The sequence below is a fragment of the Pseudopipra pipra genome, chromosome 24, assembly GCF_036250125.1.
Source record: "Pseudopipra pipra isolate bDixPip1 chromosome 24, bDixPip1.hap1, whole genome shotgun sequence".
Classification (NCBI taxonomy): Eukaryota; Metazoa; Chordata; class Aves; order Passeriformes; family Pipridae; genus Pseudopipra; species Pseudopipra pipra.
This window is the reverse complement of record NC_087572.1, coordinates 4,197,681-4,217,449: the sequence shown is the minus strand read 5'-3', so window position 1 is coordinate 4,217,449 and position 19,769 is coordinate 4,197,681. Positions and strand designations below refer to the sequence as shown.

The following is a 19,769-nucleotide window of genomic DNA, read 5'->3' as shown; positions in this document are numbered from 1 at the left end:
TGGGAAAGATGCTATTTTAAGCCCCAGGTGAATTTTAAGGGGATCTTGGCCAGGCTGTGCTGAGCCAGAGAGGAATCCCATGGACCAGCCTCATGACAAGGATATAACCCCCTTCTTCACCCTCCCCAGCAACTAAAATCAGAGTTGAAAGAAAGAATCTCGTGGCAGAAAAATTGCCCGCAGGACTTCAAGAACAGAAGGGTGAGATGAATTTGACATAAAGAAAGGCAGAACTTCACCCTGAGCATTCCTGTGGCAAGTGCACAGTGATTCTGCCAGTCCCTGGTGTCACCAGAGAACCATTTCAGCTGGCACTGGGTGGTGTGTCCACTGCAGGATAGTCCTCTGAGGTCACCCACAGCACTGGCAGTCACTCCTCCTCTGCTCATTTTGAGAGCAACTTCATGGACAGTCACCCCACAGCCCCCACAAAGGGCTATGAGGTACATTTGCAGCAGCACTGTTGGGGTTGGCAACGCTGCCATGCTCCCAAAAAATGAACTGAAACATTCTGCCTGGTCACTGCAGCTACTGGTTCAGCTGGAGTGGAAAAGCCAGTATTTTCCTGGAGGGATTTGGGCTTTCCCCAGGGCATGGAAGGGAGGATGAAAGCATTTCTCCTGCCCTCTCCCTGCAGAATGGAGGGCCAGCCAGGATCAGCCTCTGCTGTTCAGTGAAATAGTCATAAAAGTGTGTGTATGAGAGATATATGAGGATGTGAGGGAGGGTTGGGGCTCTACAGTGCTTGTAACATCCTTCCACATCCTTCACATGAAGATATTCACTCCATAAATATGCTGGGTTATATATCCAGGCTGGGCCTGGAGTTCATGCTGAGTTTAACAGGTTGTGCTGAGGGAGCAGTGTGTGTGTCTGGAGGTGTGTGTGATTCTTCTCCCTTCCTGGAGGGAAGCTGGAGGGTTCTCTGGAGTGTGAGAGCTCTGCATTTCTCCTGGGGCTAAATCACCACCTCAGAACAGAGCTGGTGTGTTTTAAGGAGGGAAGGAAAGCAAAACCCTCTGTTATCAGGGAATCTGGAGCTTCTTGGTGAGGGCTACAGGAACCTGAGCTCTGGAAAGAGCTACAAACCACTGACTAGAGGCAGGGCCTGGGAGGACCACACCAGTTTACACCAGTTTACACCAGCTGAGCATCTGACCTCGATTCTCTTTGGGCTCTTGGTGCTCGGGCTGATTCTGGAAACAATTTTTAGCATTTGTCTGCACTGCAGACCCCAAACTATCTCCAGCTCAGCACTGGATCTCAATTTCTTCTGGCAGTTGGGGTTGTTTTGATCAGGGTCCTAGCCTGCCTGAGGACTCAGAGCCAGCAGAGAAGCTGCTGTCAGCATTCCCAAAGCTCAGCTCTCTCCTGTTAGAGCATCCTGCTCCTCCACATTCCCACTGGATACACCTGGAGCTGCTGTGACCGTGGCAGGATGAATCCCAGTTACCCCACAGCAGGAACTGTCCCTTTGCCACCCCCGTGGTGGCATCAATCAACACCCTCCCTCCAAGGGCTCCTTCTTTGTTTACAAACTAAAGAAACCCGAATTCTTGCATTACTGAGAATTTCCGCTCAGCTGTGGGTCACATTTTAAGATTCCTCTGTTTTTCTTTCCAAATAGGGAATGTTTGTTTTGCTGGGGAAACAGGGAGTGATCCTGTTCCACATGAACGGGTGTGAGTCGGGAGTAATTCCACCCAGCCCAAAAGGCCAGGAGCAGGGAAAACCCAGCATGAGCAGCAGATCCTGCCCATTTCCATGTGAAATCCCCGTTGCTCAACTCCTTTACCCCCCACTGCCTTTGTTCTCTTCCCACCCTTGCTCAGTCTCCCTGTCAGAAAGAATGCCATGGCTGGGATGTCAGAGCAGTTATCACTGGATGTTTGGCTGTTTTAATAAGCCTGTGATGTTCTCCAGATGCTGAAGAACCCAGAGGATGGTCTCCTCTGCTCTGGTTCACACAGCCATAAATCCCAAGTCACTCCACTTCCTTCTCCAGGCTCGTGCCAGATGCAAACAGAGGAACCAGATCAGCATCCAGGCTGGAGCTACTAAAAGCAAACTTTCTTAGGGAGAGGCTTTTCCAGTGATTGATGACAGACAGCCAGACAAAAGAGGGGCCTTGGGACACATTTCTCTAAGTCACAGCAATTTTCACTTAAGCAACTGGGACTTTTTTTGAAGCCCAAAACGAGAGACAAAACCGTTTACTGCCTTCAGCCGACCCAGTTTATTTGTTTTTCTCTTCAGAAGACACAGGCTCAGTGGGAACATGAATGGAAAGGTCCTGTTCACAACTTGGGCTTGACTTTGCCTGTGCTAAAAGTCACTTGGGTTTAAGTCAACATGAGTCAGGCGAAAAGAATGGTTCCCACAGCCCCAGATCAGGAATTTGAGGATTCAGAAGGTCCTTTAATGCAACTGCTGCTGCTCTCAGGAGCCCAGGCAGAGCCAGAGGGGTTTTTTCTAAGCCAGAATCAGGTGTGGCTTTGAGATCCACCCCATAACACAGTTCTTGCCCTCATGGTTCTGCATTTTACTTTGGTTTCAGTGGGCCAGTTGTGGCCCTGGGGGGAGTTTGGGGTCTGAGGAGCACTGGTGGGAAAAAGTCTTGCGGGAAAGGCCTCGTGATCTTCCCAAAGCATGGCTGAGGAGCAGATTTCTGTGCAGAATGTTTGCCTTTTCACACCCATCCAGCTTCTCACAATGGAGAAGTGTTTGGCAAACGCTCTCAGGCACATGGTGGGATTTTTAGGGTGCTCCTGGGCAGGGCCAGGAGTCAGACTCGATGATCCTTCAAAAAAAACTTCAGACTACGATTCTATGAACTGCAAGATCACTTTGCACACTTTTCCTGCCTAACTCAGGTCTGACACACAGTAATTCTGTTTATGTCTCCTCTGAAGTGAATCGTGGACATTTGTGTTGTGTTGATCCAAAAGTTATTCAATTCTTCAAATAGTTCCTAGATCCTGTTTACAAATTCTTTGATACTTTGGATCAGCACGAGCCAGGACACCTTTGGTTGCTCTTGTAGTGCAAAGCAGCTGTAAACCCAGTTTAATCAGCCAGTTAAAGTGGATTTACTGGTGCTCAGAGAGCCAGGGGGTATCAGTGCATGCTGTCTGCATGTGGCACATTTCAGATGGATCCTCACAAAAACGCAGGGAAATGTTTGTGACACTTTATAATCTCATCCTTCTGCAATTTTATTGAAAGCAGCTGGATTTGCACCAGTGTCAAAGAGATGATGGTCTGTGGTGGTCTTGTCCTGACAGTTACAGGTGTCAAAGATGGTCAGTAAAGGACTTTTTTCTTTTGAAGGTGTGAAATAGATGTGGGGAAACCCCCCCTGCATTTTAGACACACATTCAACCTCTTATATCAGAGTGTCTGGGCACATTAAAATCTTTTTCACATGGCTTAGTGTTTCCTGGTGTCAGGGGTGGACAGCCTTGGAGCAGCTGTTGGGCTCATTAGCTCCCAGACATGGAGAATGTTTGTCCTGGGAACAGTATTTATAACCTTCTGAGGCAAATGGAGCCAGGAGATTTCAAAACACGGTTTCTATCCCTGCTCCCAGATACCCCACACTGCAAAATTTACTGACCAGTCCCTGGGATTACCGAGGCAGCAGGGAATCCAGAGGAATTCTGGGCTTGGCAAAATCTTGCTCTTGGTAAGGGTAAAGAAAGAACAACTTCCCCTGGATTGACAGACCTGTGGTGTTTCCTGGCCCAGGCAAGCTAAGAAAGTTCCCATTCCTCTTCAATGAGAAGGAAGCTGTGCAGTGGGAATGTTAGTACTGACTGTTTCTAACACATTGTTTAATGGAAAGAGTTTGGGGAAGGCCCAGGTGAGGGTTTCTAAAGGGTTTAAGTGCTGCAGGAGCCTATTTCATAGAATCATGGAATGTCCTGAGTTGAGAGGGACCCACAGGGATCATCCAGTCCAACCCCTGGCCATGCACAGACACCCCAACAATCCCTGAGAGCATTGTCCAAATTTTCCTGGAGCTCTGACAGCCTTGGTGCTGTGCCCACTGCCCTGGGGAGCCTGGGCAGTGCCCAAACACCCTCTGGGGGAAGAACCTTTCCCTAAACCCCAGCCTATTGGCACCACTGAAGTCATTCAGATCTCATACACAAACTTAGGTGACAAGACAGAGAAGAAAAGGATTTCCTGCAGAACCACTTCCTATATTTCCCTTGCCTCCTTTGAGATCCAGGGATTTCAAACCCTGCGGCCCAAAGGAGAACTAATTTCAAACAAACTGATAAGTATCTATTTGGAGATCTCCTAGCAAGTTTTACAGTACCCCAGGGTTTCCTAAGAAGCTTTTCCAGTGCCTGAGAGCATGTATTTTCTTTCCCTGCAAAAAAGCAGCAGCTATTTGACATTCCACTGCTCCAGGTGCAGTTCCTGCTGCACCAACACCACAGCTCTGGATGATGGATTGCTGTGACCAGCACTATCCAAATAAAGGGAGCTGCCAGGCTTTCCCAGAAATACAAAATGGCCACATCCAGGAGTGAGAAGGCTCAGAAGGCAACATAGCTATGCCCCAGTGAAACAGGGACAGTGATTTCCATGAGATAATTCCCACTGAGTGTTCCTAGCTTGATTTCCAATCGCACAAAACGGTCCAGCTCCCTCACCTTGGCCTCACACTCTCTCCTTTTGGTGCTTCTCAACATGTTAACTGCATATGTGACTTTTTAACTCTACTGTGACTTCTCAGGATTAGCAGGAGTGGGATCAGATGGGAACAATCTGCTGCTACTTCATTAGGAGGGCTCTGAGTTGTGCTGAGTTTGGGACTAGAATGATAAATTATGAAACAGGCAGATTATAAATTTCAATGAGGGATGCTGGGAAAGCCTCAAGAAGGAATAAAATAAGAAACAGAATAGAAAAGTCTGTTTTGAGAAAGTGCTGGATCCAGCTTGTTGTGTTTCTGGAGCCCACGTGTGGGTCTGTATATTTTCACATCAGCACCTGTCCAAGATGCCCCATCCCTGTAGATGCTCCTCCCATAGGAAATTTCCACGGACACACAAATTCACAGCTCCATGAAAAATGCCTTGCTGTGTCCCTGGGATGCCCCTAAACCATAAAATGAGATTTCAGAGCATGGCTAGAAAATCTTGTCACTTCTCAGGCTGGCTGGGAGTGCTCAGATGTGACAGGAATGACACGGTTACTTTGCATAGTCCTGCTGAGAATTGCATCCCAGGATTTTACAGGTTTAGGCTTTGCTTAGCAGGTTCATTTTTACTACAGGACAATCAGTTGGTTGCTGTGGATATGGACAGATCTCAAAGAGGTTTCCATGTTTACAGGGGGAGAAAACAACACCATGCCCTCAGGTCCAAGATTCTCGTGGTTATTCCCACCTCCTGCCTCAGTTTAACTTCTGTGAAAGGAAGGAAGTCCATGAATCCAAGGAAACAAGTATTTCTTTCCTATCTACATGCCATGAGACTTGACAGCAGAAAGGAGCAGGAAGGGAGCACCTTACACAGCACGGACAAGGCACTGCAGCCTGACCTGACTCCTCCTTTCATTCCTTTAATCCCGAATTCCCTGCCTCCTCCACCCAGTGGAACCACACTCAGTTCCTCAGTCCTCCCCTCTTTAGCCCCAGCCACCTCACACAGCCATCACTCAGCCTGAAATACAAATCACCTCATAACAGAGCCAAAAATTGGGCTCACAAAGCAGCAAAACATGAGAAAAGCATTTCATGAGAGAGGCCAATCCTGGTCCAGTGTCACCTCTGATCATACCCACCCCCATTTCTTGTTTTCACTGGTGGCAAAAAAAAAAAAAAAAATTGTCTTGTACAGTGAGCTTTGAGCTGAACTTCTCATCCCTCCTCACCTTTAGCTCGGACATAAAGGATCAAATCCGTGCTGACCACGTACCCACACTGAACACAGACCCTTCCAGCTGCACCTTGCAAACTTTACAAGCCTGGCCACGAATCCCCAGGGAAGCAGCTGCCTGTCCTTGACCTCCACACACAACAGAAGGATCTACAGTGTAAAAGAGGCAACTTGCTGGAGGCCACACACCACTCAGAGCCCAGCCAGGGGCAGCTCTGCTCCCTCCCCAGCTGCGCTTCCACGGGCACGGACAAGACAGATATTGCAGTGATTTTGGAGAACAGAGGACCCTCTCTGCACTGCCATGTGTTTGCCTGCTGTCAGTGATTAGCCATGGGATTCCCAACAAGGACCTCCAGTCTCTGACAACATCTGCCTCAGGGTTTCTCAGGGGGCTGAGGACGGGCTGGTTTTAGCCTTTTGTTTATTTGGACAAGTTTGTTGCTTGCCAGAAACGCTCCCCCCAAGCCCCCCACGCTCTCCCGAGCCAGAGAGCAGGGCCCTTCCATCCCACACAGGCTGTTCCTCCCTCCTCCCTGGAGCCAGCTGCTAAAAGCAGTGCTGAGATCAGAGGGGAGATTTCACCTCCCACCCGGGCTGGGGAACACCAGGATTGCTGTCCCAAAGCCTGGCAGCCCCAGTGGCCTGCTCCTGGCAGCCCACAGCGTGTCAGAGGGATGCCATACCCCTTCCACGGATGCATCTTGCCAGAAACATGGTGCATGAATAAAGGTTTCCCTTCCATGCAGCCAACTGAGCTCCTGCTGTCCAGTTGTGTCCCAAAACTCCCAAATACTGGTTTCAAGTTGCTGTGCTCAGAGTTGAACGAGCTCTTGAGCTTCCACCTGGACCAAAGAGGGCAAAGACCCAAATTCAAAGATGTTGCAGGAGGTTGGAAAAGCCCCAGATCCAGGATGTGCTCGAGAGCAAAGGATCTGTTCTGTCCTGAATTGTGTGGGCACTGTTGTCACACAGAGGCACCTCCAGGCAGGATTCTGAACATGTGCTGGACTTCCAGCCCTGTCCACAGTCCAGGACAGAATCCAGCTCTCCTTTCCCATGTAAGAATGTAGGACCAGGCTGAGGCAGAAATAAAAGAGAGCACACAACACCGAGTCAGGCTAAAGGAGATGATTCCTGTCAGAGAAGTGACCATCACCCTGTCTGTCTCCTGCGTGTTTTCACTCTGCTCCAAAGATTGTCTGGTGCCCTCAGGTCTTCCCTTCACTGCAGCAAAAAAATTAATTAAATGACAAAAGAGAAGACTCTGTGCAGCTCTGTGAAAAAACTCAATGGGACAATTCATGGGTCTCCAGGGAACTCAAGAGCCCTGTTTTCCCGTTGTCTGTTCACAAATTTAAAGTGGATCCATTCACCTCCACAACTCAACCCTTCTAATGCAGAGGTTTAGCTCCCAGAACAGCCTATTTTGGAGATCTGGGGATTTCTTGAGGGGCTGAAGTTGAATTCCAAACACCTCCAGCTCACTGAACAAACACGTGCAGTATTTGTGTGTAATTCACAATTAGGGAGCACTGCTTTGCCCACACTCCATAGGAGAAGCCTGGCTGCAGTTGGATGTATTCCAGGAATATTCATGGTTCTGAGCCTCATCACACTGAGTGAGACCTTAACTGCTACCAACAGTTAACTGGGGATAAGCCAACAACAGATGGATCCAAAATCTGCCCCCTAAGGAACATGCACGTGCTGGAGGCTTTGGTGCTGCCAGTTCATTCCCAGGGACTTCCCAGTCACTCCCAGTGACTTCTGCAGGGATGCTCCGAGGTCAGGGCAGGCTCCAGGGCTGTCAGGGTGACACAGCAGTGAAGAGTGAACTGAAGGTCAGCAGAGACCTCAGGGGAAAGGAAGCCTTGTGTTAGGGGCTGAGTTTGGTCCCAGGAGGGACCGAGAAAAAGAGAGATCCAGCCTGACCATAAGGAAGGAATGTCTCTGACCTCCCCTCTCTGATCCCACAGCCAGGGTGAGCAAAGTGCACAGCCCAGGCACCCCACCAAGGGAACTGGGGGGTCCAGACCAAGGGAGCAGCCCCAGGTTTGCTCTCATCCTTCATGTTTACAGGCTCTTGCTCTCACCCTGCACTGGAAACCACACCAGTTTGTGGCCAGGGTGGCCACTCAGAGTTTGGGTGCTGCTGGGGCTGTCACCCTGCACGACCAACACAAAGCCTGCAGTAAGTGAAATTATGTGTTGGGCTTGTTTTTAAAAGCATTAATGTTCAGGGGAAGCTGTGAGCTTGTGCTGCTTTGGGGCTAAATCTGAACAACAGAGAAAATAAATCAGAACAGGCTTTGTGCACGTACTTTCCTGTGAAGAAAGTTGTTTACAATACATGTTATGCTCCAGAATAAATCTGGGGTAAACAAAGTTGAACTTTTACTCTTCTCTGTCCTTCTTCCTGTGAAAAAAAGGCTTTTCAAGAGAGGACCAGCCCACCATCTACTCACTCCATAAGCCCTGTTTAACTCCTTGTGAGGATCAGACGTTGTGGGGGAGAGAATTCTCCCCGTCCTGCACATTACTCAGTTGTGTGAATGTTTCCCAGCACTCCCTGCCTTGCTTTGCTAGACAAAATAGCACCTTTCTCCAAAGAACAGTTGCCTGTGTGCCAGCCACAGATCCCTCCTGGCCAAGCACCAGCAACTCCAGCAGGAAGCAGGAGAAGATGAAATCACTAGTTTGCAGGAAGGGCTTAGCACTTTTAAAACCAGAATTTCTCTTCCCTGTGTCTGAATCCTTGTACTCCAGAGGTTTTGTGAGAACACCTTTATGAGATCCCCAACTAAAACACTGTCACCTCTTGGACCTTCAGTCAGATGCATCCAATATTCCATCTAGGATGATGCCTGGTTCCTTTCCTTCCTTAGCACGTCGTCCTGCCACACAAAGAGGTGCCATTTGAAGAGTGAAAATCACACACTACTTTTTGAACTTATTAAAAAGTCACACTCCTGAAATGTAGGAATCCTAGTGCTTCTGAATCCCCACATCACCCTTCTTTCCCCTGCAAACCCAGAGCCAGCCTGGGAGCTTGTTGTCCATGGCAGAGCTTTTATGCCCAAGGAATAGCAGCACTTTCTACCCACCAAAGACCCAAACTGTCTCCTTGGACACCAACACCCAACCACACACTTATGTCTTGCTCACTCCTGCAGCCAAGACTCACTTTGAGGTCCTCATGACTCAAAGAGGAGCACAGGAGAGCTCCTTTTGGTCTGGCTTAGCCTCCAGTTCCACAAATATTGGTTCCAGTTGAAGCACTGGCTTAAGCATCTTCCATACTTCCACCCCTTGTCACCTTCTCACTGTCTCCATGACTTGTTTCTCCATCTGAAATATGGATTAGGGAACTGACCTGAAAGAAGAATATTCTAACAGAATGGAAAAAAAAAAAAAGGGAAGGGGAATTGTTCTGTTTTCTTCTGGAATTGAGATAATTCCCCAAGTGGGCCACCACACGGCTGTGCAGATGGGATGAGAGGGGAACAGTGGTGGTGCAGGAGAGATCAGCCACAGCAAGGAGAACAGGACTGTGTTCTGGAACAATCAGCCACAGCAAGGAGAACAGGACTGTGTTCTGGAACAATCAGCCACAGCAAGGAGAACAGGACTGTGTTCTGGAACAATCAGCCACAGCAAGGAGAACAGGACTGTGTTCTGGAACAATCAGCCACAGCAAGGAGAACAGGACTGTGTTCTGGAACAATCAGCCACAGCAAGGAGAACAGGACTGTGTTCTGGAACAATCAGCCACAGCAAGGAGAACAGGACTGTGTTCTGGAACAATCAGCCACAGCAAGGAGAACGTGACTCCGACCTGGAAATCTGCTGCTGCTGAACAGAAACACTTGTGAAACCCAATCCTGCCCCAGTTTGGAGCTATTTGTTTTGCACTGGAGACTTGAGAGCCTGTCCACTGCTGACTGAGAGCCTCCCAGAAGGACAAATCCCACTTGGCTGCCCATGAAGCTCCAAGGGATCAGTGTCCTGCGGGACCACCACATTCTTGGGCCCGTCTCCGATGCTTTGAATGAAAACAACCAGAAAGTCCCAACTGGAGAAACAACTTGGTTGACAGAAGAAGCAAAACACAAATGTGTTAATGCAACCAGTGCTATAAATAACCTTTAAAGACCCAGGCTGAGAGCTGGGTAAGGCCCACAGGAAGGCGAGGGGAGAGCTCCAGGTCCTTGTGGTTCAGGAGAATTTCCTGTCCTGTCAGCGCGCGTTTCCTGTGCTCCGGGGAGGGAGGGAGGGATGGTGTCCAAGGCCAGCAGCATTCCTGGTGCTCACAGACCACGGCAACGGCCGGAGGAAGGGGTGGCTGAGCCGCTCTAAGGCTGACAGAAGGTGATTTAGGAACTGAACCACCGGGAAAGCCAAGCCAAATCAGATTTGGGGCCTCTGGGGTACTGGGGTAACTCCAGCAGGTTAACTCCGCTGCTTTCCCGAGGAAGCTGCATCCAGCAGGGCCAGGGGCATTTCTGCCCCATCCAGAGACCATCCATTGCATGAACCAACTGGGCTGATCATTCCCCACTTGCAATAGAATGTGCAGGGAATGGCTGGAGCTGTGTCAGGGCAGGCTCAGGGTGGATCTCAGGCAAAGGTTCTTCCCCCAGAGGCTGGTTGGGCACTGACCAGGCTCCCCAGGGCAGTGGGCACAGCCCCAAGGCTGCCAGAGCTCCAGGAGGGTTTGGACAGGGTGGGATTGCTGGGGTGTCTGTGCAGGGCCAAGGGTAGGACTGAATGATCTTTGTGAGTCCCTTCCAGCTCAGCACATTCCATGATTCTGTGCTCCCACCTCACTGTTGGGAGCAGGGGGAGCCTGTGGAATTGGCCAAGGTAAATGGCAGGATCCCAGCAGGAGGGAGTCCTGTGATCCCTCTGTTTGCACAGTCCAGTGAGAAAACACTCCCCACCATGTTCTTTTCAATAGCAGGCAAACCTCTGGAAATCAGAAATCCAATTAGGTGCCCACACGTGGATTCAGGAATCTGGGCAATCAGGTTGGTAAATGTTTAGGGCAGGACTTTTCAAAAGCAGTTAAACACGTCCTGGTGAAAATCCCTCCTCCAGCAGTAACGACCTCAAGGTGCTGTGGAAATGTCCCTTAATTAGTGTGTGCAGTTTGTGAGGTGGAATTGTTTCCTTATTCCCATTTTATGGCTGGGAAAGCCAAGGTACAAACGAGGCAGTGCATTTCCCAAGGCTCCATAGCGTGTTAGTGCCTGAGCCAGGAACAGACCCTACTGCTCCTGACTCCCTGTTCCTGCCCTAATTACCAGAAAATTCCTCTCCTCCATGGCACAGCCAACTGCTTCCAATAATAAATCCAAGCTGTTGCAAAGATCAAGTCCATTTTTTCACCGCTTAACCCAAAAAAACATTTAATTTTCAAAACACAGGTTTGGCTTTTCACCAGAGAAAGGATTTGTTTTTCATTATTCATCTGGGTTTTTTTGTTGGTTAGGGTTTTTTTTTTTTTTCTCTCTCTCTTTTTAAAAGCCAAACATTCAATCACTCTGTTCAATACAGAGTTCCCAGGCCAGGAGCACTGCAACTATCGTTACCCTATAAATCTTCATTATTCTTACTATAAATACACTGCTGTATTTTTCATTTTGTTATTTTTATGACTAAACATGGCACCTTTAGCAAACCTCAAAATGCTTTCCAGAATTAAGAACCCTGAATCAAATCCTGTAGTCCTGATTTCTGAGAAGAAACACTTGTTTAAAAAAAAAATTGTAGCATTCCTTGATATAGATCCAAAGCAATAACATTGACCTATGGCTTTTCAACACTGCTTTACTTATGCCAGTCTGTGGTGGTAAAGATAATATTGCTTTCCTTAGACACTCTCAGATTGTTACAATGGTACCTTATGTTACCTACTCCTATAAGGGAATAAGCCAAATTGGGATAAAATATATGTATTTTTAAACTGTGCCCGCTCTGGATATGTCAGAACAAAAGATTTGTGAAGAAGATTTAATATTAACAGGTACTTCTGGCACGTACAGTAATCACTGCTGGGCTAAAAAAGAAGATAAGTGCACATAAAAATGTCATTTGTCCTTTTTTAAAGGCAGCAAGATATTATTTCTAGCTTTTCTTTTCATATGTTTGTTTTCCTAACCTGGAAATTCCAATTCTGTGGAGGCTGCAAGATTCTCAGATGAGTAGAAAGTAACTGAAAATAGTTTTATCACCAAGTTTGTGAGTGTAAAGGCTGATCTGTTGAAGGGAGAAGCAAATGCTAATTAGATCCTTAAACTCTGTTTCTCATTCCCCATTTGGCACAAGTGAGTAATTAACACTGTGGGGAAAGGATGCTTTTGCTGAAGAACTAAATCCCACCAGACTCCCACTAAATCCCACCTTGTCCAAGAACCAGTAACTCACTAGAAACAGGAAAATCAACACCACTCCATGGAGAACCAAAGAGCTTTAGGGCTTCCAAGCAGCTCCAAATCAAGCAGGGAGATGAAAACCCTCCACCCTGGGCCAGCTGCAGGGCAGCAGTGGTGGCCCCATTAACCTCCCTGCCACACAAAAGAAGGAAATTAATAATTTTTCCCTGGATGCTTTTTGATATGGACACTAGCTCCCTTTCCTCAAAGCCAAAGAATACCTGGAAAAGCACTTCAGGGAGTTTGAAATGATCTCGATTTATCTCTGCTAAAAGAGGAGAAAACAGGTTGGAATTTAAAAATCAAAAAGACCCCCCACAAAACCTTTGCAGTTCGAGCCTGTGGAAAACCTGCTGAGCTTTGAGGCTGGAAAAAAGAGGGAATTTTGACCTTCCCTTCAGTTTGGCAGCATTCACTAAAACAAGAGCAAGCTCAGGAACAATTTCCTTGCTGCATCCCTGTCCCAGAGCCTGCTGGAAACCTCAGGAGCACAGACAAGGAAACTACAATTTACTTCTGGAACCCCAAAGCCAAAGAGTTCACACAGCAAGGCTTTGTCCTCCTTAAACTTAAGAGGAAACTCTTCAAGATTCCCACCCTAATTCCCTGATCCGTGTTTGTTGGAATCAGAGAAGCAATCCAAATGTTTGATTTCTCTGATTTATTTTTTTTTTCAGCAACAAACCACCTCTGAGAAAGCAGCTCTTGGTAAACTGGACTGTTGGTGACCAAGGAAATATTCAGGTGGCTACAGGCTCTCTGCTCACCAAAATCATCAGTTCAATTGGCCTCCTTGGGGCAGAATATTCCCCCACTGACCTCCAAAATGGGTAGTTCTCCATCAAATCCAGAGAATTTCAGGCATTTACAGCATTTACTGCACCCAGATATCCTCAGATCAGCCTTACAGATTTAATATATTCTACAGTGTGCAGAAACATGAGTATCCCATCCTGGAAGAGGTGTGGATTTCATCTTATCTCCCCTCCCCTTCCTCATTTTTTAGGGCTGTTTGGGTTTTTTAAATATAAGGTTCAGATCCTTGGAAAATTCCCTTGAGATCATCTGCCCAGTAACTGTAACTGTGATGGTCTCATTCATAGGAATTGTCAGGTTTTGGTGTTATTCTGGTTTATTCTGCATAGTTGGTTCCAGTTCTATATTCTAAACATGAAAATTTAGGGAGTCTGTGGGAGATCTGCAGGTGGATTTGGACATTCAAGCCTGCTCCCTGTGTGTGGATGCACCTCTCCCACCCTTTCAAATTCCCTGCTCCTCAGTGTCACTGAATCCCAAGAATTCCAAGCCCAGAGGAGCAATGTTTCCACCCCCAAAGCGATGATCCAGTCCCTCCACATGCATCACCCAGCACATGGACACCATATTCGGGTGCTCTGCTGAGGTACTGACAGAAACCACACCAATATTCCCATGGGAAGCCTCCCTGCCTAATAAGACAAAACCTGGAAAAACCTCCTTGAGGTGTGTTTTGCTGGAAGTTCAGCACCTTCCCATCCTCCCTACAGCAGAGTCAGAGGAGAACAGATTCAGTTTCTTACCTTCCACCACTGGAAGACTGTCCTCAGCAAAACCTACCCTTCCTCTTCTATTTCTGGATTTATTTAATCTTCCTCCATAGGTCCAGAGTTTTAGTTGTTCCTCTGGGTCTCCTGTGGTCTCCAGTGTGTCCTGCTCTCCCTGGGTGCTCCAAACTGGGAGCACTGATGCCTCCCAGAGTGGCATGGATTAATCACCCTGTGTCTCACGTGACTTTCCTGTTAACACTTGCCAGAACAAAAATAGCCTTTTTTTTTTTTTCAACAAAGCACCAACTGTTGAATCATAATCAGCTGTGGTCCCCTAAAACCTCCACATCCTTCTCTGCTGTGCTGCTACTGAGCTGATTCCCACCCTTATAAACTCACTCTGGTTGTCCTTGCTGTTGGAATGGTTGTCTAGGAGAACCTTTTTCAGACTTGTGGGGAGAAATGCACCAACAGTAAATGTTAATTCAACTGCACAAGCTGCTGGAGAGACCCAAGAGTTGAGGGAGCCCTGATAGCTCCCTGAGGAGCCTCCTTGGTGGATCTCCAGCAGCATCTGAGAGAGCACATGACTTGTACCTGCTCCAGAGGCTGACCCCCGAGTCCCTCACATGTTATTTTTCTGAGCAGTGATCACTTGTGGCACTTTGTGAAGACCTTTCCAGCAATCTACACTTGCTGCTGTGTTTGCAGCTCAGTTTTAAGGCTGAAGGCAGAGCCAGATGTCACATAACTGGGACCAGATCACCACGTGCTTCTGCTCTGCCACCCCACGCCCAGCTTTGCCACTGGCTTCATGACATGGGTGTGACACCCACCCAATGCCAGATTTTTAATTTGCAGAGGGCAAAAGACACACTCAGTGAAGAATAAACTGAACACTTCACATGCTGCTTGGGGCTTGATAAGACTGGAACTCATAGGAAGTGTCTTTAACTGCATTTTACAAGAGGTATTTAGAGAAACAAACCCTGATTTAGCCCCTTAACTCCAGGCACCTGTTTGAAGTGCTTGCATTAGAAGCCTAAAGTGAAGAGCAGCCCTTCTCCCACAGGTCCTGCACTGCTCCACACACACACACGTGCCCACCTGAGTGCTGGGGGTGCAGCAGAGATCTGTACAAGCTGCTGCAGTGAAAACTCATCAGCTGGTACTGCCACCTTCCAGCCCTGCTGTATCCAACAGGGATGCCCCGATGAATCCATCAACTCTCAGCCTCCAGCTTCCCCTCTTTCCCTGCCAGCCTTGTGCTGTGCCTTCCCCTGTGCTGGCTCTGATCAAACAAGGCACTTGCACGACCTCTTGGGTTTTCTGTTGCCTTTAAAATCAATTTGAGCAGACTGGGGCCTGTTTTCAGCAACATCAGAAGTGTTTGCACTGAGCCATGAGCTGAGCAGTTTGGGAGTTACACAGATCCTCACTGATGGGGTGGAAAAGCTCATATATATTTATTTTACCTTAAAACATCCCACAGCTGACTGTCTGTGGACTACAAACATCCCAGCAGATACCCCAAGAGCTGTCCTCAATCAAATATCCAGGCCCAGGATTAAGTCTGTCCCACGGGATCCCTATGGAGGATGTAAACAAACGAGCCCTGCCAGGTAGTAAATTATTCCTGCAAATATCCAGAACGCTCTTATTTGACCAACTGACATGTTCATAAATTCTCTGAGGGTGAATTCCCTGTATTACCAAGGGAGAAAACAAGAAACAGGCTTCCTTTTGACCCTAAATTACATCCACAATCTGAGATGGACCCCGGTTGACTCATGGCTTCGTGAGATACGTCAGCCTATGATTTGATCCCTGTGGGGATGGATGAAGCCTCCAAAGCAAATTCCCTCTGAGGAGGGAGTAATGACATCCCTCAGGAAAGATATGAAGGGGATAAAAACTACAGAGGCACAGGGATTGACTGATGGTGTGGGAATAGGAATGCAAAAGCAGCAAGGGGAGCAGATCTGCTCCTAAAGGGGAAAGCTGACAGCCCTGGCAATAAACTCCTCTGGCCCCTCTTGCTCACTGATGTGTGTGGTTATTCCCCACACTGGACTCTGTGTGTTGTTGCTCACAGCTATTGAGCTCAGAAGCCACTCAAGCTGGAAATATATTCCTTTAAAGCAACAGGAATGGAGTGTCCTTGTCCTGTTCAGTCTTGGTTTTGCCGGAGAATATTACAAAACCCACGGGGGAATATGAACATGGGACTATCACAGAAGTGACTTCACTTCTTCTTAAATGCAAGGCAAGAGAGGCCATCAGGTCTCTCCCACTGCACTGTGTTGTTATACAACAGGCTTGGTCTGGATAAGAAAACTAGCAGGCACAAATATATCAATAATGAGCTTCCACTACCACTTCTTTCAAAAATACCACTCAGTCAGAAATTGTTTGCTGTGAGATCACAATAGGAAAAGCAAATCTTATCAAATAAATGAATAAGAATGTCAAGTCTACAATAATTTACAAACACCACATTGAAAATGACCCCAGATCTCCACATCCCTTTGAGCTGCATTGTCTTCATCGTATAAAAAAATGGGTTTGATCAAATTTTAAGACATACCATCTCATGCAATAATGGAAAACAGATTTCATGGCATATTTTCTCCTGGATTACTTCAATTACTTTCAGAATCTCAGAAGCTATTCCAAACTCAAACTTTTGATTTATATATAATTTTTTTTGTTTCAGATTTTATTTATTATGTCAATTATCCCTGGCCAAAGTCATCCCTGATCTCAGCCCATTGGCTACAGTTGCCTAAGGCAAGGGATGGACTTGGCACCTGTGAGACCAACAACAGGGAAGGCTCTAACAAAGTAACATTCAGTACTGAGGGCACAAAAACTATTTGAGACAGTTTCAAGCTGAAGCTAAAACCAGCAAAGTCAAATTAAAAACTCCCAGGTCAGATTCTCACGCTCAAAACCATTAACTTTAAAAGGTGAGACCACTCAGGGCCTCCTCCCAGGAGGTACTGAGTGACCCTTAACTCCAATCAAAGTTACTGAGGATTGAAGAGCCCTGAAGCTCCCAGGATTGGGCCCTTCAACAGCTAAAAAATGGGTTCAGGGATCACCCCTCCAGTGGATTCCAGTAAACACTAACTGGAGTTTACTCAGCAGTTTTCAGGACCAAGTTCCTAGACCCAGAAATCCCTGCTGTCCCAGCAGAGGGAACAGGGGACACAGATGGTTTGGCTGCTGACACCCACACATAGGACAGAGGGATCCCCACATCTTCCTTTTAGGGCCTCTAAAATCTGGGGGAATAAACAGCTTTTCAGGTAATAACATTCTTCTGGCAGTGTTTTTGCTCTGTCACAAGGTTAGGTGCATAAATAGCAATCACTTCAGATAAACACTGAATACAAACTTCTTATTTTCTCCTGGTCCAACACATTCACATGATCCTGGCTTCCTTCTGCATTTTCCTTGCCCAACATCCATCTCTATGGATTATCCCAGGAAAAGCAAGTTCTGTATTACTCAGCTGGAAGGAAAAATAGAAAGGGGTTATTAAAGGCACTGGACTCACTTCATTAAATGACAAAGAACAAACTACTGGCTTTGAGCAGTTGTAAGTAATAACAGAGGATGAGTGACAGCTTTGTGGGCTCTGCAGAGCAGAGCTTGGGGCTAACCAGTGGATAAATGGCCATGCTGGGAGGAAAAAAACATCCTGGGAGCTGACACTTGAAAGGCAGACTCAGCAGGGACTTCTGAGGGTGAATTTGCAAGAGACCACATTGCCAGTGACATCGAGGCACAGAAAGTGCTACTTGACAACCCAACATCTTTATTCAGCTGAGTTGTCAGCTGTGGGCCTTGCTGGCTGTCTGATTTCATGCCAGATTTTACAATGCTTTAGAGAAGAGCTTGGAAAAACAACCTGAGCGTGCTCTAGGGACTCAAAAATCAGAAAATAAATCAATATGTTTTTAATCTTATGTCTTGCACACCCTTGATGTTCCAGAGCAATCAGTCCTGGCCATGCTGCAGCATGATGAGAGCAGCAGACCCTGCTCAGCATGAGGATGAAGGATTTCCACAGTCTCCTGCAGGAATGTAGGAAGGATCGATGTTCACCACACTTTTTATCTGCAGGGAAAACCACTCCTGGTTGGTTTCACACATTAGTCGCTGGAATGGGGACGCTCCGGGGCAAGGTTTAAGCAGACACACATCGCTTCCGAAGGAGTTTCAGAATTGATGCTGCCCAATTTCAGCACCTAAAAACCCGTATCCGACACCGGCGGGCTCGTGCTGCCCTCTCATGGGACGGGAACGCTGGAGCCACAGCCCGGGATCGCCCGGAGCCTGAGCTACGGAGGCAAAAATAACGCGGAGGGTTTGGAGTGTCCCTGTCATCGCCAGCTGGATTTATGGCGTGCACAACCACAGCCCGGCATTCCCTGAGAGGGCACGGGGCTCACACAGCACAGCTCCCATGACCAGGAGCGGGTGATCCCAAAATGCCAACCAGCTCTGCCGAGAGCAGCCCGGGAGGACTCGTCTCTGCTCCGTCACAACGAGGGGGCTCATTTCTTCCAGGAATTGCCACCCTTGCTTGTCAAAGGCCTGCGGGAGTGAACAGGAGAGGAGGGAGGATCACACCATACCCCAATCCAACCCCACGTGCTGGGCTGATGACCCCGAGGATGGATGTCCTGTCTCTGTGAGCAGGCAGCGGTCCAAGCTCAGAGCCCCAGTTTGGGTTTCAGGGCTTCTGATTCATCTTCTGCCCAGTTGGATGGAGGGGAGCCAGGATTTTGGCCTCTCCCAAACTTCATCGTCACAAAAAAAAACCCCACGCTCAGTCTTTGGCCTTGCCACAGCATGGAGCTGTGTCAGGGCAGGGTCAGGTTGGATTTTAGGGAAAGGTTCTTCCCCCAGAGGCTGGTTGGGCACTGGCCAGGCTCCCCAGGGCAGTGGGCACAGCCCCAAGGCTGCCAGAGCTCCAGGAGGGTTTGGACAACGCTGTGAGGGACAGGGTGGGATTGTTGGGGTGCCCTGTGCATGGACAGGGGTTGGACTGGATGATCCTTGTGGGTCCCTTCCAGTGCAGAATATTCTGTGATTTTTTCTAATATCTAATCTGAACCTCCCCTGTCTCAGCTTGAGGCCATTTCCTCTTGTCACTGCAGATACTGTAGAAGAGACCGGTCCCCACCTCACTAAAACCTTCCTTCAGGTGGTTGTAGTTGCCTCAAACCCTCCTCAAGGAGCCCCAAACCCTCTTCAAGTGTCTCCAAACCCGCATTAAATCACCTCAAACGTTCCTAAAATCACCCCGAACCCTCTTCAAGTTTCCCCACATCCTCCTCAAGGAGCCCCCAACCCTCCTCAAACCACCCCAAACCTTTCTCAAATCACCCAAACCCTCCTCAAGCTCCCCCGAACCCTCCCTAAGGAGCCCCAAACCCCACCTCAAATCACCTCGAACTCTCCTCAAATCTCCCCAAACGCTCTTCAAGTTCCCCCAGACTCTCCCTGAGGAGCCCCGAACCCCTCTCGAATCACCTCAAACCTCCTCAAACCACCCCGAACCCCTCTCGAATCACCTCAAACCTCCTCAAACCACCCCGAACCCCTCTCGAATCACCTCAAACCTCCTCAAACCACCCCGAACCCCTCTCGAATCACCTCAAACCTCCTCAAATCACCCCGAACCCCTCCCCAAACCACCCCGAACCCCTCCCCAAATCACCCCGAACCCGCCCGGCCCCGCTCCCCTCACACGCCCTCGCTCCCGCGGCGCTCGCTCCTCCTGCCCGCAGGGGTCGCTGCGGCGGCGGGGGCGCCGCTCTCTCCGCCCGCCCGGGGCCGCGGAGGAGGCGGCGGGGCCGGGCCGGGCCGGGCCGGGCGGGACCGGGGGAGGGACCGAG

General features: G+C 48.4%; 1 long non-coding RNA gene across 1 annotated transcript; it reads right to left on the bottom strand.

Annotated features, from left to right (window-relative positions):
• Positions 1-12,977: 12,977 nt before the first annotated feature.
• On the bottom strand, positions 12,978-19,445 carry LOC135402322 (uncharacterized). Its single transcript, XR_010425085.1, has 2 exons — positions 17,844-19,445; positions 12,978-17,374 (listed from the first exon to the last, which is right to left on the bottom strand). It is a non-coding gene; the product is annotated as an uncharacterized LOC135402322 (long non-coding RNA).
• Positions 19,446-19,769: the final 324 nt, after the last annotated feature.